General features: G+C 41.1%; 1 protein-coding gene across 1 annotated transcript in view; it reads right to left on the bottom strand.

The window, feature by feature from the left end:
* The window catches only part of pex14 (peroxisomal biogenesis factor 14), a 60,135-nt gene that overhangs the window by 40,019 nt on the left and 4,623 nt on the right, over nucleotides 1–15,493 (bottom strand). The gene's annotated exons all lie outside the window — the stretch shown is intronic.

The raw sequence follows: 15,493 nt of genomic DNA, 5'->3' as shown, positions 1-15,493 counted from the left end.
CAAACCAAACCTCCCTTTCATAAGCATTTCCCTATCACAAACACACGGAACAGTTGTGGATCTTTGCAGGTTGGGACACATATGTGAGGCCTGATCTGGTTGGGACCCCATCAAGCTGTCCATCATGATACAGATGTCATATCAGCATAAATGATCTTAGTGCTCCTCTTATTCTAGAAATAATCTTTCTTGTCCTTGTAATGCTTGTTCAAGTTTCTTACTTTTCTTTACTGAAAAGGTAAGGTGTATTATGTATTACATTTTCCATCAATTAACCATCTGTTGAAGAATTTGTAGAGCAAAAAAAAAACTAAAACGATAATATGTTAGTCTGATTGAGCTTCTATGAGGAACACTGTACAAATACTGGGTAGGTCCTCCTTTTGCTCTCAAAACAGCCTAAATTCTTACTGGCATTGATTCCACAAGATGTTGAAACTTTTTTTTCAGGTGCACTTTCAAGCTGTGAATCTCCCATTCTACCACATCCTAAAGGTGATCTACTGGATTCAGATCCGGTGACTGGGAAGGCCACTGAAGAACACTGTCATGTTGTCATGTTGTCATTGTCATGTTCATGAAACAAGTTTGAGATGACTTTTGCTTTGTGACATGGTGCATTATCATGCTGGAAGTAGCCATTAGAAGATGGGTACATTGTGGCCAAGAAGGGATGCCCATGGACAGCAACAATACTCAAATAGGCTGTGCATTCAAGCGATGATTGATTGGTATTAATGGGCCCAAAGTGTGCCAAGAAAACATTCCCCACACCATCACACTACCTGAATGAATGAGAAGGTGTACATGTGTTCCTAATAAAGTGCTCAATGAGTCAATCAACATGACACAACATGATCAACATGAGACAATCAACATGATTAACTTTCTGTTAGAAGGGTATGCTATAAATATGTGAAGAAATCTAAAGCAGAGTTCACAACCTTGCATTAGGTCTACAGCCCCTCAAAATAAAATAAAAAGTACAGTATATTCCTCTAAAATCTAGAGTCGTGTCAAATTATATAATCAATCTATGAAAAAAGAAAGAAAGAGAGGTATTAATATTTAGGCCTATGTCTTAAAAATGCTTTTGTTGAAGACCTCATACTGTAGGGCAGGGGCAGCCCTGGGACACTGAGACAGATGACTGTTAAGATAAGGACATCCCCCATAGGGCCTGGTGAAACCCTATGACTAAAGACCAGTGCCACCATCAGTGACACTTCACTTTCACTCACTTTGGCCAAAAGACTGGCAGATATCTCCCACAAATTCCTTTTAATTCAGGTAAAAGGGCTAAACAAGGAGGCCAAGGCCGCTTTGAGAGATAAGGGTCATCAGAGATTAAACTGTGGCACTTTAGCAAGAGAAAAAGAGCAGCGGCGGAGCACAACAAACTACTCAGCCACCACAAACATTCCAGCCCTTCTCAGCAGCAATCCAGTAATGGATACTTCCTCAGCTCCTCAATTGGTCAAAATGTTTTCATACAATAATTTAATTCAGAAACACTTTTACAAAGCAGGAGTAATCAATTTTAATTAGTTGTTGTTTTTTTCAATCGCATAAAATGTAATGTACTGCCATCGATCTCCTTTGTTCTTTAATGCAGTGCCTCTTTCCTGTAATTTGAAGCTTTATTTTTTTTTACTTTTACAGTCAATGATGACATTCTGTGACAAGCAACTCCACGTGTCTTTTTAGTACTGGGAATGAGCATTGCCGAACACAAAGACACTTAAACACAAACACACATGTTGCCACAATAATGATTAAGGTTTTAAAAATGTATAGCCTGGTGCTTGCAGGCTAAAAACCAAAAACAATGCAACAATAATGTGCATACAGACAAAGGACAAACCTAATACACACTTTATAAAACTGAATTAACAAGAAACTGGAGAGAAGTGGCAGAGTGTAGTGTAGCCTATTTGTATAAGGAAATTACATGATTAATGATAACATGATTATTGCATAGGCAAAGTGAATAGTACACAATTGTGTAAAAAGAAATAATAACATTCCAAATGTAGAGACAACAAAACAAAATACTTGCTTACAGTCCACATCTTGCAAGTAAAGACAAAGGTATTCCTAAATTGGCACTGTTCAGTATCTTGTCCTTCATATCATCAAATAACTATAACCCTTCGCATCCAATTAGTTGATTGAGGCAAAATGCAAACGGCACCAGTGGCAAACAATGTGGAGCTTGTGTCAAAGCGACGCACCACAGAAGTTGTGTTGTGGCGGCAGGAGAAGAGCCACCCTGTCACATGCAACTAACAGTGACAAGCCTATCCCCATCCGTCAGCCATCCCCCCAACCTGAAACAAACAAACACACACACACACACGCACGCACGCACGCACGCACGCACGCACGCACGCACGCACGCACGCACGCACGCACGCACGCACGCACGCACGCACGCACGCACGCACACACACACACACACACACACACACACACACACACACACACACACACACACTTGTGGGAGGCATGTGATAGACATACACATAAAGAAGGGTGCAATGCTTAAGATGCAGGAAGTTGGCATTAGTTTGGAATACTGTAGCCAACCCTGCCAACATTGCTAATCAACATTCAATAGAGGGGCAATCGACAAAGAGATGTCCTGCTATTGATCAAATGATTCCTTCTGAGTGCATCATGACACTAGGACAAGGGATGCCCACAAAGACACGCCGGACAGATTGTGACATTCCGCTGACATTATAATCCAGCATCTCCCTCTCGAGTCAATAACCCAACATACTAATCGCGCGTCTTGGATCAACAATTTCACGGTCTTCAAAAGGGGCTAGGAATTGGTGGCATGACCCTCCACGCAGGGTGAGACCCCTTTTTTTCCCTCAGTGAGCGCCACAGAGGAAGAATAATGGGGAGCCAAAAGTACCAATGCCTTTGCGCTGAGCCAGGGAAGGTTAACATCACCATCTACTGGTCAAAAGTAGTAAAACACAGAGTGGGGGGAGGCCTTGACAGCTTACCCGAGGCCCAGTCTCTCATATAGTACTGTCAAAAGCAGTTAAGCAGAAGTCAAGACAATGGGCCTCAAATTTTTAAGAGGTACTCAGTCGAAAAACCCTGGCCACATGATCTGGGGGAAACTAAAGGCAGTAGACCTCGGTTGGAGCCATGCACTCTGAGCAGTCTTGAGCAGGCTAAGTCTGTTCCCAATCAAACTGACACAGAGGAAAAAATGTTGGAGGCTTCTCAACTGCCAGTGTCTAACCTCAAGCGTAGGATTAGGGAAGCAAACATTGCGATGTTGACAGCATCTGAGAAAAACAATAATCAGGGTCATAGTTAGGTCTCACTTCTCACTCAGGATAAATTGGGCATTACATGAGTGAAAGGCCTGGAAGAATTAGCCTATAATTTGTGACAGTTAAAAAGTAAATAACCCGCAGTCTACACTACAGATCAAAGCAGAGGTGATTTTAGCCATAGTGTGATTTAATTCAGAAAGGTTATCTTCAAAAAGCTAAAATATTACAGTAAAATTAGTTAGAATTTGTTGAGTAAAAAGTTCAATATACATGTGGCAATGCCTTCTATTGCTGTGACTTCACTGCCACACACCCACGCAGGTTTCTTTCCATTCAATCTAAAGGTTCTGGTTTTACTACATACCTAAAGCATGTAGGCCTATAGACTAGTGCGACCCAACTCTTTCAAACACAGTGAAAACAATCTGAGCTGTATTGCTTCTTTATGGATGTAGCCGTCAACTTGAACTGAAATTCAGCTTAATATTCAGCTTATATCAGCAGAAAATACATAAAATCACATTATACAATAATAAATTACATTTCTTAAATCTTAAATCTAAGCATCCAAAATAGATAAAAGTTTGGTTTGGTAAATATTGGGTAAGGATATAATGTATTCAAACAGTAGTGCCCAGGTCAAAGGTAAAGGGTCATTGGTCACCCTCAATGAACTTCACAACACATGCGCACGTGCGACACACACACACACACACACACACACGCATAAGCACACAGTGTTGGTGAAACTACTGTACATGTTCTGATTTCATGGGGCCCCTCAACATTATGAGGCAAGCAGACAGCCCAGCTAGCCACTCTAATGTCACACTGGTGGCATGTTACAGTGAAGGGGCTGAGTTGGCAAGCCGCTCAGAGGCAGACGCGCACCTGTTCTGACATTTTCTGTCGACCTTGACACATAAAAACACATGACAATGCCACTCTACGCATTTCAAAAGCACGAGCATTTGATGAACTCCACTTCACTTCCCCTTTTCTTACCCCCCTGATACCTAAAACCACTTTCCGCAGGAGGGTGAAGGCTAAAAAGTAAGACAGAGTCACACAGAAATAGGTAAGAACAGACAAGGGGGGGAGAGTGATTGTAACAATAATAAATTATACGGAAACAGGATCTTGTTGGGCCAGTGGGAGACAACATATAGCTAACCATGATACATATGGATGGACACAAAACACATGCTTGTAGTGGTATTCATGATCAAAAGTCACTACCAATGTTTTGCTTTGTCAATGTTGCTACAAACATAAAAGGTTGAGATATGTTATGCTTATAGTGAAACCCATCCCTCATACTCAACAGAACTGAATTATACTGGATATCCATCTATCTATCTATGGGATTTTCCAGGATCAACCTACCCTCATTAGAGGTCAGAATGAACTGACTTTAGAGCAGCATTTAGAAGCAACAAACATTGAGTAAAGGACCTTTTGAGGCTCTTGCAGATATGATTATCTCAAGAGGCCAAAGTACAATTTTGCCAAAACCCTGAAAACCTTCCACTTTCTAATGTCTCATTGTCTCACTGCTCACTACAGTTCCAGTTTCATACCCTTTTAACTCAGTTGTAAGTTGTGATGACAGGAGAGGTACAATGGAAAACAAATGTAGTCTTTCTGTCAATCACACCTTTAAGAATAAGACTGGGTGCCATCTGGGTGCCTTAGCTAGGGAGGGGAGCCAGTCCAGGTGTTTGATAATTCCCAGTCGTGCCAGTGGCTTGAGCAATAGGTGTTTTTTTGTATGTGCCAAGCCGTTTCTGCTGGTCTGCACTTGTGCCACACCTCAATGACAGCTGTTAACACTGTTCTTTCCCAACAGACTGCCTGTGGGCACAGAAAACTCCTGGCAGGAGTCTCTCAAGAGACCCTAACCCTGACCCAAAAGTGTGGAAAAGTCAGGTGAATGGTAAATTTTGATGGAACAGAAGAAGGATGTAGTTTAAATAACTCCAGAATAACATAGATCTAAGTCAAGATTGTTTTTTAGACAGCATGTCTATTCACTGGCTGTCTGACATAAGCTGAATACATACACTGTAACTCCAGTAGTCTCTCTGATGTTGGGGAAAGTGAGAACATCCCTTCCCCAACAAAAAAAAAGCAAATTTTGTTGAAATTCAAACTTTCTAAACGTGAAGATGCTTATAACCATGTTAGGCTAATTGAGGTAAAACATGAAAGTATTCTATTTAGTAGGATTCAGTAAAACACAGATCTTCATATCTACTTATACCCCTGCTCATAGAGTACTGTAGTATATTTTTTCTGATTGCCCTGATAAAGCCATAATCTCAGGGCACCACACACTGAGAAACTTGAAAATCCCATTAGCGGTTTTGTTTCATTATTTTTCATCAAACCAAGAAAAGTGACACGTATTAATTAATATCCATTACAGTTTTTTTCCCTCTCTCAGAGAAGACATTGGGGGGAAAAGAAGCAATTAGCTTAACAAAATAAAAATAAAAAATATGTTTCAGAAATCCCTGATAAATGTCCTGTGAGGTCCCATCTAAATGTAAGAAGTGTAATACATTCTTGCTGTCATATTCCATTAAACTGCTATTACAGTCTTGATAGAACTATTAGTCACTACATTATTAATAACATTAATGTATTTACATTTTTGGTGTACAAGCCTGCTTTCAAGCAATAATTTATGAACCCGACTCCAGATATGTTATAATGTCCCCCATCTACAGTCTTTTGTGTTTATTATTGATTGTGAAAACAGTCAGAATTCTAAGTTAGATCCCCCCTCCTCCCACCCTCGTCTTAATGTATTGGAGTGGGGTCTTTGCATTAAGGGACTGAAATAAAGTGCATTTACATCTGAAGCATAACTTCATAATTTACATTCCAACATTTATTAGAGGTGACAAACGAGCGTTTGGTCCACTCATGCTTTTCCACAATGCAGCACTCATTCAATCCATATAAATTATAGCAGGGGTAGTGAGTGAAAGTGCAAATTATTTTATTATATTTATGCAGCACATGTACAGTATGGGTCTGTAGGGGGTTTACTAGTATGAACAGAGTCTGGGCATTATGCTACACTAAGGTTCTTTGTATTCTTCTTGTTGTAAAGCACTTTCAGACAATTGTCTTTGTAAAAAGCTCTACACAAATAAATGTGATTGATTGGTCTCTCCGAAGACATTGTAAATATCATCTGACTTTTAGAAGCTGCCCCGAAGAAAGAAGTCCTATACGGCGTTAAAGCGACATTTCCCCTAAAATGTAATTATTTTAAATGCTTCAATAACTTGAAAGAGGAATTAGGCTGGAAAGCTGCACTGTATTCCATGTTACATATGTTAAGTGCTTTCGGCTTACATGAAAATGATCAACCCCCAAAATTAGCATTTTAGCTAATCATAGAATCAGTACTGTTTCTCTTTAATACATATTTTCATGATGGAAAACTTCAAACTAAACATTTTACTTTTTTCGGAATCTAGGTTACAATTTACAATAGGACTGTTAGCCACTACAACATATTCAGTCTTGACAGCATAATATAGGTTATACATGTGGGGCGTTAACCAAGGTGTTAAAACCTATAGGCCTTTTTCTCTTTATCCATAACTAGGCCTTATATTCTTCAAACTAACATCCACTAGCCTGTGAGGCAGTATTATGTTACATAATTACATTGAGCAGCATTTCAGAAGTGTAGTTACAAATGCACTGAGGGAATCCCAACATTTAAAAAAATAAATAATCTGGCGCTGCAGGGGAGCTTGCAGTCAAATTACCAGCTAATAACATACAGGGAAGCCAGATTAAAAAAACATTCCCCAAAGTGTCAATTACTAATAATTGTCTCTGATATCCACAGTTCTGAAAGCACGGAAAGCTACAGACCAGTAGAAAAACAGCTTTCCACTAAGTGCCAAGATTATGTTTTTTTACACTTGATCACCGAACTGAACAGAGAATTCAGCATCAGCCGAGGGACATTGAGAAAGGCCTGGAAAGCAACATGGGCCTTCCAACTGACAACCGCTTTTTCAGGTCAGAGAAATGAGAAAGACGGAGAGGGCTTCAATCAGACTCCTGTTCATTAAAATCAGAGGACATCGCCAAAATGAAAAAAGATGCTGACAAATCAAAGGGTCTCAGTACCTGAATTACCATAGTCATTTACTTATTAAAGCCAGGATGCTTCCTGTCAATCAAGAGCCATCACATCCCCCATTTGCGGGCGGAAAGCCGGTGTAATTGCTTCTCATACTAATCAACACAACTTGTGTAATTATGCCTTGAAAGTGACATTGGAGGCTGAGAAGGATGTGAGCAGTCTTGACAGCGTAGACATCTCTGATTCATCTGGAGATTTCCAGTCTCGCTGTGAGGAGGCAAGCCACTCTCAGACCAAGTTTCCTTCTGTCTCAGTTTATGCACATAAATGTGAAGAAAACGGTAAATCAAGCCGAGGTAATTACAAAGTGGAACAGCAGTGAGCAAAATCGCAACTCAATGAGGATTCTTTCCCAAGCACACAGAAAAAAATAACTACACTGTAATTAACATTGGTGTCATATTTCTATCATCTGTTAAGTAAACATAGAATGACAGTTCACTAAATTATGGTAAAAATTGGAAATTATAGCTCTGTTACCATGTTTTTCACATTAGCATATTTGCTAAGATTAAAATGTCTCCAAATAAAGTACTCATTAAAGTTCATAGAATTTTCTGTAATCATACACTTCAGATATGTCTCCAGCATGAACTTTCCTTAAAAGTAGCAACATTAAGAGCCATATTCAAAAGAGAGAAAAAAAAATACTACTCACACTGTAGCTTGGCTAAGAGGGTCAGAGTAAGGTCAAACTATAACAACAACAAAGAAGTCCCAGGAGTCAAAATAAAACATTGTATCAATGCATACAACACTACGGCTACTTTTTAACATTTTGGTCCACATTGTGGTAAAGTTTGTGATTTCCGCCGTTTAAAAATGTTAAACGTTTAAAGAAAAGAGAAACGACTCAGTGTTGCTCGCCTCAAGGGAATTGGCAACACAGATCTAGTTCAGCCGAACACATAAGGCAAAACCACAAAATAATAACATTTGGGTTGGACTCATCTCTACTCATCCTTTTCAAAGGCCAGGGTGGAACCATCAGAAAAATCACCAACATCAAAAAGAAGTCAACTCACAAATTTGGCATGTGAGGGAGAAACATATTATTTCCCATCACACATAAATAAAGATGAGAGATTTAAGATCATAAAAACTTCCAAAAAAACAAAAAACAAAAATGCTTGTATGTGTCATCCCTCAATCATGACCTCAACATTTCTCTTATGTTCAAAAGACAAGTGAAAAAGAGCTTTTCTGTGGCCAGATAGGGGAGCACTACTGGCAACGAAAATGGCTTTTACAGGAAAAGCCTGTGTGATTCACCTCCCATTCTGGTCTAATGAGTCAAAAAGTGTGACCTGCACTTAAACAAGAAGTCTAAGCCAGGAGCTGTAAACTCATTTTCAAAAGCCGGCGTCGGCAGACCTGGAAGATGTGCTTCGAGCACGCACGATAAATCTGACGTGAAATCATAATCATAAAAGCAATTAGCTGACCCTGCGCCACTCGTCCTTGGACATGACAGCGAGAATTCATACAGAGTCCTCTAAGGAGGCAAGTAGAGAGGGGGTGGAGGGTGTGGGTAGAAAAAAGTGCAACACAGCAACAATAAAACAGTGGGCCTTTCCTGTATCATTAACCACTGACACAAACACAGCACAGGATGCACAACAAGAGCAACTCTGAAAAACAGAGCAGATCAAAGAGACAATTTCACCAAGAACTAATGGTGGTCTCAATGAGACAGGTGTGCCAACAATATCTCTGCAACAAATTTGGGACAAAAATAAGTTTTCACAAGCCTAACACCATGGTATAATCATGTATACCATAATGGTACATATTGTGTGCCACATGTTTGAAGTTGGAAAGAGCTGTTCAAAATGTGTTTTCCTTTCAATGTGCAAAGGAGCCCTGAAAAATAAGATAGCACAACTACTTCCTTGTAGCCCTCTAGAACATAGGCTGTATCAAACACTGTATCAAACCCTGTGTTCAGTAGGTAGAAGACCTAGCTAGTCCCAGCATGGTCTCACACACTAGTCTCTCGCTCAGCACTCCCCACCCGGTAATTACAGTAACGCTGAACTACAGTCTGCCACCTAGTGACCGTCTTTTCCAATAATCATGAAATATCTCTGTGGCTCCCGCCCCTGCTCCGACCATAACTTCCCTTTACTGCAGACAGCTCCAATAAAGGATTACAATTACAATTAAAGTAATGAGCAAAGAGGAAAAAAGAAACATCTCAAGGAAGGATCCCCTGACAAACTAAATTGCAGCCTAGTTTCCGACAGAATAAGGCGCGCCCAACTGGATTCATTATGGGCTACCATTTCGTACTCTGTCAGAATAATTAATTTTGTGTGTTGTAACAGAGTCCTAAAAATGAAAATAATGGTCAGTCTTCAAGATTAATCTGACATCAGTCAGAGGGATGTCCTGTGCATTGTAATTTTTTGCTCTTTTTTTTATAAAGTAGAACTGTCCAATAATACAAAACATTTGTGATTCTCACACTGTGATATTCTATTCTGTGTGCAACTTAATCGTAAAATGCTCATAGGGTTAGTTTTGGAGTCCTTAATGTAGAGATTCTGACTAATAATACTAAGGCCATTGGAGGAAAAGATAAAAGCACTTGACTGTGTACATAAAAAGGTCAATGTCAGGCTCCTGGGGACCACATGACTTCCTGATATCAGTATTGTGTTACATGAGCCGTACTTACACCCCCGCGGAATCAACATTCTGTTTGTTCAATTAACATATGAGCAACATATGTCTGCCTAGGACTCAGGGGAAGATAGTAGAGATGGGGGGGAATGGGGAAAATGAAGAGAGAAAGAGGCTCAGAGGGATCCACGGCAAACCCGACCCATGCCACTGACTGCACTGTTAATGTTGGCATCTCCTCAGCAAGCCAGCCAGCCAGACCCCAACTCCTGGGCTTTGTGCATTTTTCTTCTTTTTTTCCCTCGGTGGCATGATGGTGATAGCAGAGGGGCTACGGAAATTCGGAGACTGCTGAGCCAAAACAGATCACTTCAAAGCGCCTTATTTAACGCTTGCTAAATTTTTCATCACAGTCGCTTAATATCCTGGGGAAGGGGAGCTTTTGAAGTTGCTGTGAGACCGGGATGTTCTCCTTACAACAATTCTTTCCCCCTCCCATTACCTCCTCCCTCTGCACTTCAAACTCCTACCCCTAAACACACACACACACACACACACACACACACACACACACACACACACACAGTACACAGAGGTGTACACAGACAAGTATACACCCACAGCTCACACACCCACATCTCACACACCTACAGCTCACACACACACATACACACAAGAGTGTTCTCTTACACACACACACACACACACACACACACACACACACACTCACACACACACACACACACACACACACACACTCACACACACACTCACACACTCACACACACTCACACACACTCACACACACAGTAAAGTCAGCGGGCTGAGTCAGTCTGGGGGGCGGCTGTGGCGCAAGAGGTAGAGCCGGTGTCTAATGATCGCAAGGTTGGCAGATCGGCAGTTCGAGCCCTGGCTGGCCACATGTTGAAGTGTCCTTGGGCAAGACACTTAACCCCAAATTGCTCCCAATGAGCGGGCCGGCGCCTTGTATGGTAGCTTGCCACCATTGGTGTGTGAATGTGTGTGTGAATGGGTGAATGAGAGGCCATTGTAAAGTGTTTTGGAATAAGCCACTATATAAGTCAGTCCATTTACCATTTACCATTTGAGGGCCAGATGCACACCAATACTTCCACAGGACCATGTATGGCCCCTTCAACCCACACACACACAGATGAGATCTGAAAGAACAGAAACAATCTGCATGCCTTGTGAAACATATCCAGATTGACTGGTTCTGGTTAGGATTAACAAACAATATAATGTCTGTTTGTCTGATGAGAATAGTGCAGGTGAAGACAGATAGAGAGAAAGAGAGCACATAAACTAACCAGGAGAAGGGGAAATAGAGATATAAATGAAGAGAATGGGAGACTGGAAAGCAAAGAGAAAGAGATTCAGGGAGGGTGCACATATAAATGAGGGGGGAAACTGAGTGGGGCGAGAGAGACGGTGAAGATAGGAGGGAGTGAATGGGAAGGAAAGCCCTAGAGGCAAAGGCATTGGCTGGGAGTGACTGACTGGTACACCAGTGAGCAAGAGCGCTCTCTCTGTCTGTGGCAGCCTGCTGAGGACAAACTGCAGGTCCAAACCTGTTCCTGCTCAGTTGTCTCGCCCTGGCACTAGCTTCCCCCGAGCCGGTGCCCTCGCTACCGAGGAGAGCCAGGCCACGTGGTGAGCCAGGCCCCACTGATCAGGGTGAGGTGAGTCAGAACCTGTTAACATGACCTGTGTCCACAGCCTGACACTCCAGAATGCACACATGCACGCTCACAAGCACGCACACGCACGCATATGTGCGAATGCAAGCATTCACACACACACACACACACACACACACACACACACACACACACACACACACACACAACAGGGGGGAACACACACACAGGCACATATACACTCACACATAAACAAGCGTGATCTCTCACACTCACACTCACACTCACACACACACACACACACACACACACACACACACACACACACACACAGCCTCCCTCCAACCCCTGCCAGCAGTCCCCTTCCTCTCATCCAGATAAAATCCTTTCAGACACAAATTTCAATTATTCACCTCATCCAAATAATGCCATGTGACAAGAATTATCCCTACTGTAATAATCCACTTAACTGGGAAAGAGCAGCTCATCAAAAAGAGAAAGGAGAAAAAAAAGGAGGGGGAGGAGGAGGGGGGGTTGTCAGCCAGTTTCGAATCAGGAGCTTCATAGCAAGAATTTCTGCTCTTTTTAAAAAGAGTCCTAAAGCACACTTGGATGGTGAAGAACGAAATTGATATAAAGCTAAGGAGAGCATTTCAACAATCAATAACCTCAGGATTAAATTTGACTTGGCAACAATGTATGATGGAGGAAATAGAGCAATGGCTCTATATCACATGGCCCTTTTTACAACTGTCAAGAAGATTGGAATACATTCTGAGCATGAACATGAGTGTCTACACCTGCCTGTTTGATGTCCCATATCTGCCTCCTTTAGCCACATTGTATTTGAATGTCATTTTCCTGCACAATATTCAAATAATAAGACTTGGATTTCAGTTGTTGGATTTTTGGTTGTTGCATTTATTAATCAATGCCAAGCATTGTTCACACACAAGAAACTCATATTAATGGCAACATCTCCGGTCGCACTGCTTTAGGTCTATTAGATTAACATTGGAACATAGCCTGGTCTTTTTTGATGAAAAAAAAAAAGCTTAATGTAGCCTAAATAACATACAGATAATAAACAATAAACAATGACATCTCTCGATCACTCATTCATTGAACATTAGTTGGACAATAGGCCAACGTGTACAAAAGTGCATGCTCAAATAACAAATGAAATCATAAACGGCGACATCTCTGGTCGCCCTGTTATGCTTAACAATCAGACAAAGTACCGGTAGAAGAAAGATCAGAGATCAGAATACAATGCAAGCCCCTCCACCTCCGGAGTGGGATAGACAGATCCAATAAGGCTCTGTCTACACTTGTTACATAAATTCGACTTTTGGCATGCAAAAAGGATGAAAGCACACAACTGTACAGGTCTTCTAGGTGCTCAAAAGTCGCATTGTCTTCGCATTGTGGCTTGTAGATCTGACTGACCACCTTGCGAGGTGGACAAGCTTGCGCTGTATTATGATTTCTATCCAGTCTAGACACAATGTGGCCACCGAAGGTGCATACAGCCCATTAAATACAGCAAGGGTACACAATGTGGGCACGGGAGACCGTTAAGAGACGCATTATAATCTTAATACTAGGAATGGACGCACATACTGTGATCGGACTGTTATCTGATGATCATATCCAGATAACAGAAATGTAGACAAGCCCTAACATTCAGATCAAAATGCAACCTGGGTGGAATGTGGCTGCAATGCTCATGCAGGCCAGATCCAAGTGACAGGTGTAAATGGTAAAATGGTAAATGGACTGACTTATATAGCCTCTCATTCACCCATTCACACACCAATGATGGCAAGCTACCATGCAAGGCACCAGTCCGCTCATTGGGAGCAATTTGGGGTTCAGTGTCTTGCCCAAGGACACCTCAACATGTGGCTAGACGAGGTTCAAACCACCGATCTGCCGACCTTGCGATCATTAGACGCTGGCTCTACCTCCTGCGCCACAGCCGCCCTGTGTAGGCTCAGAGACATGTCACAGTTCTGCTGTATCCTGGATTACATTTCGGTCTGTATTAATGTTGCCAAATAATGTGCCAGAATGACTGTGGTGGTGAACTGCTCAGTTGTGCACATGACTGGTTTCCCAGAGACAAATTAAGCTAAGTCCTAAAATAAACTGAATCACACTTTCAATGGAAAAATTGAAGGTGATTTTCAGTCTATGGGCATGTTTAATCTGTGTCTAAGAAACCTACCCTATGACTTTCCAATCAGCAAAACATAATGAATTAGAAATGTATAGTTTTTATCACAGCAACTGGGTCAAAATGCAATTAGATTATGTTGGTATTTGTACAACCAGTACAACCAATAGTATCAGGGCACCCCTACATATGAACATAGGCAAATGGCAAAACAAACATAGGAGGCTATTTCGGGCAGAGCAAAATGTGATTGGGGATACAATAATCAAACAGGTTGAGAACCACTGGCCTACACTATAACATTTTTTTTTTTTTTAAGAAGAACAGCCATACCTTTGAGCAATTCATCTGTTGGTGGAGCAAGATCAAAAAGTGATATTTTAAATCACTTTTTAAATCAAAATAAAGACCACTTCCCAGTAGGGAGTCATAATAAGGTTGAAAATGTGTACACAATGTGTACAGTTCAGTCAAATTCCATTGAATCTTCTATTATTTCAATGTTTATGCTGTCTCGTTGAAGTGAATAAATACGTGAAATAAGAGTCAATACTAGGCCTGTAACAATTATGAAAGAATTGTCTAATGGCAATTAAGTTGTCTAATGGCAGTCTTGACTGTGCTCCAACACGCTATCTAGCTAGCTGGCTAACAACAAAGAACATTGCGTTAGCTAGATAGCTGCTCTGCATGTTAAGCACATCGCAACATGCTAAAAACACATAACTACACATAACTAGATGATCCACAGTCCCTTTTTTGTTGATGAGGAGACATGTGAAATTGTGTGTTCAAAAATATGCTTTATGATAATAAAGAGGCATGGTTTACTTCATAGGTTGCTGTGTTATTACATTATCTCAGTCACATAACAGTGAAACAATTATATTGTTATTTGCAATTATTTCTGAGACAATTAATTGTACAGCAGAATTTGGAATTGTTACAGGCCTAGTCAATACCATTCAATTAACAGGAATCAACCCTATTAAAGTACTGGACATCACTTTGTATTTACAGGTTTCCATTTGCATTTACGGTATTGTACCATCATTTTACTGCAATCTGCTGGAAACTCTCTTTTGCAGTTATTCTAAGGATTTTTTTTACAGTGTAGGCTATCTATGGTGAATAACTTGAGTTGAGTTCATTGATCTTACTTTTGTTGGACTTATGGAATTATGGACTGACTTATATAGTGCCTTATTCCAAAGCGCTTTACAATGGCCTCTCATTCACACACACATTCACACACCAATGGCAGCAAGCTACCATGCAAGGCGCCGGCCCGCTCATTGAGAGCAATTTGGGGTTCAGTGTCTTGCCCAAGGACCTCAACATGTGGCCAGCCGGGGTTCGAACGGCTGATCTGCCGACCTTGCAATCATTAGACACTGGCTCTACCTCCTGCATCACAGCCGCAATTACCCATATTTATTAAACTCAACCAGACTCTAAATTTACTCACATACAGTAAACCGGTCCTTTACAACGGTAATGGTTGAAAGTGTTGTACAAGCAACACAAACACTTCCTTTGTGTTTGTCTA

Source organism: Nansenia antarctica, assembly GCF_963989245.1.
Source record: "Nansenia antarctica genome assembly, chromosome: 6".
Classification (NCBI taxonomy): Eukaryota; Metazoa; Chordata; class Actinopteri; order Argentiniformes; family Microstomatidae; genus Nansenia; species Nansenia antarctica.
This window is presented reverse-complemented; position numbering and strand designations above follow the sequence as displayed.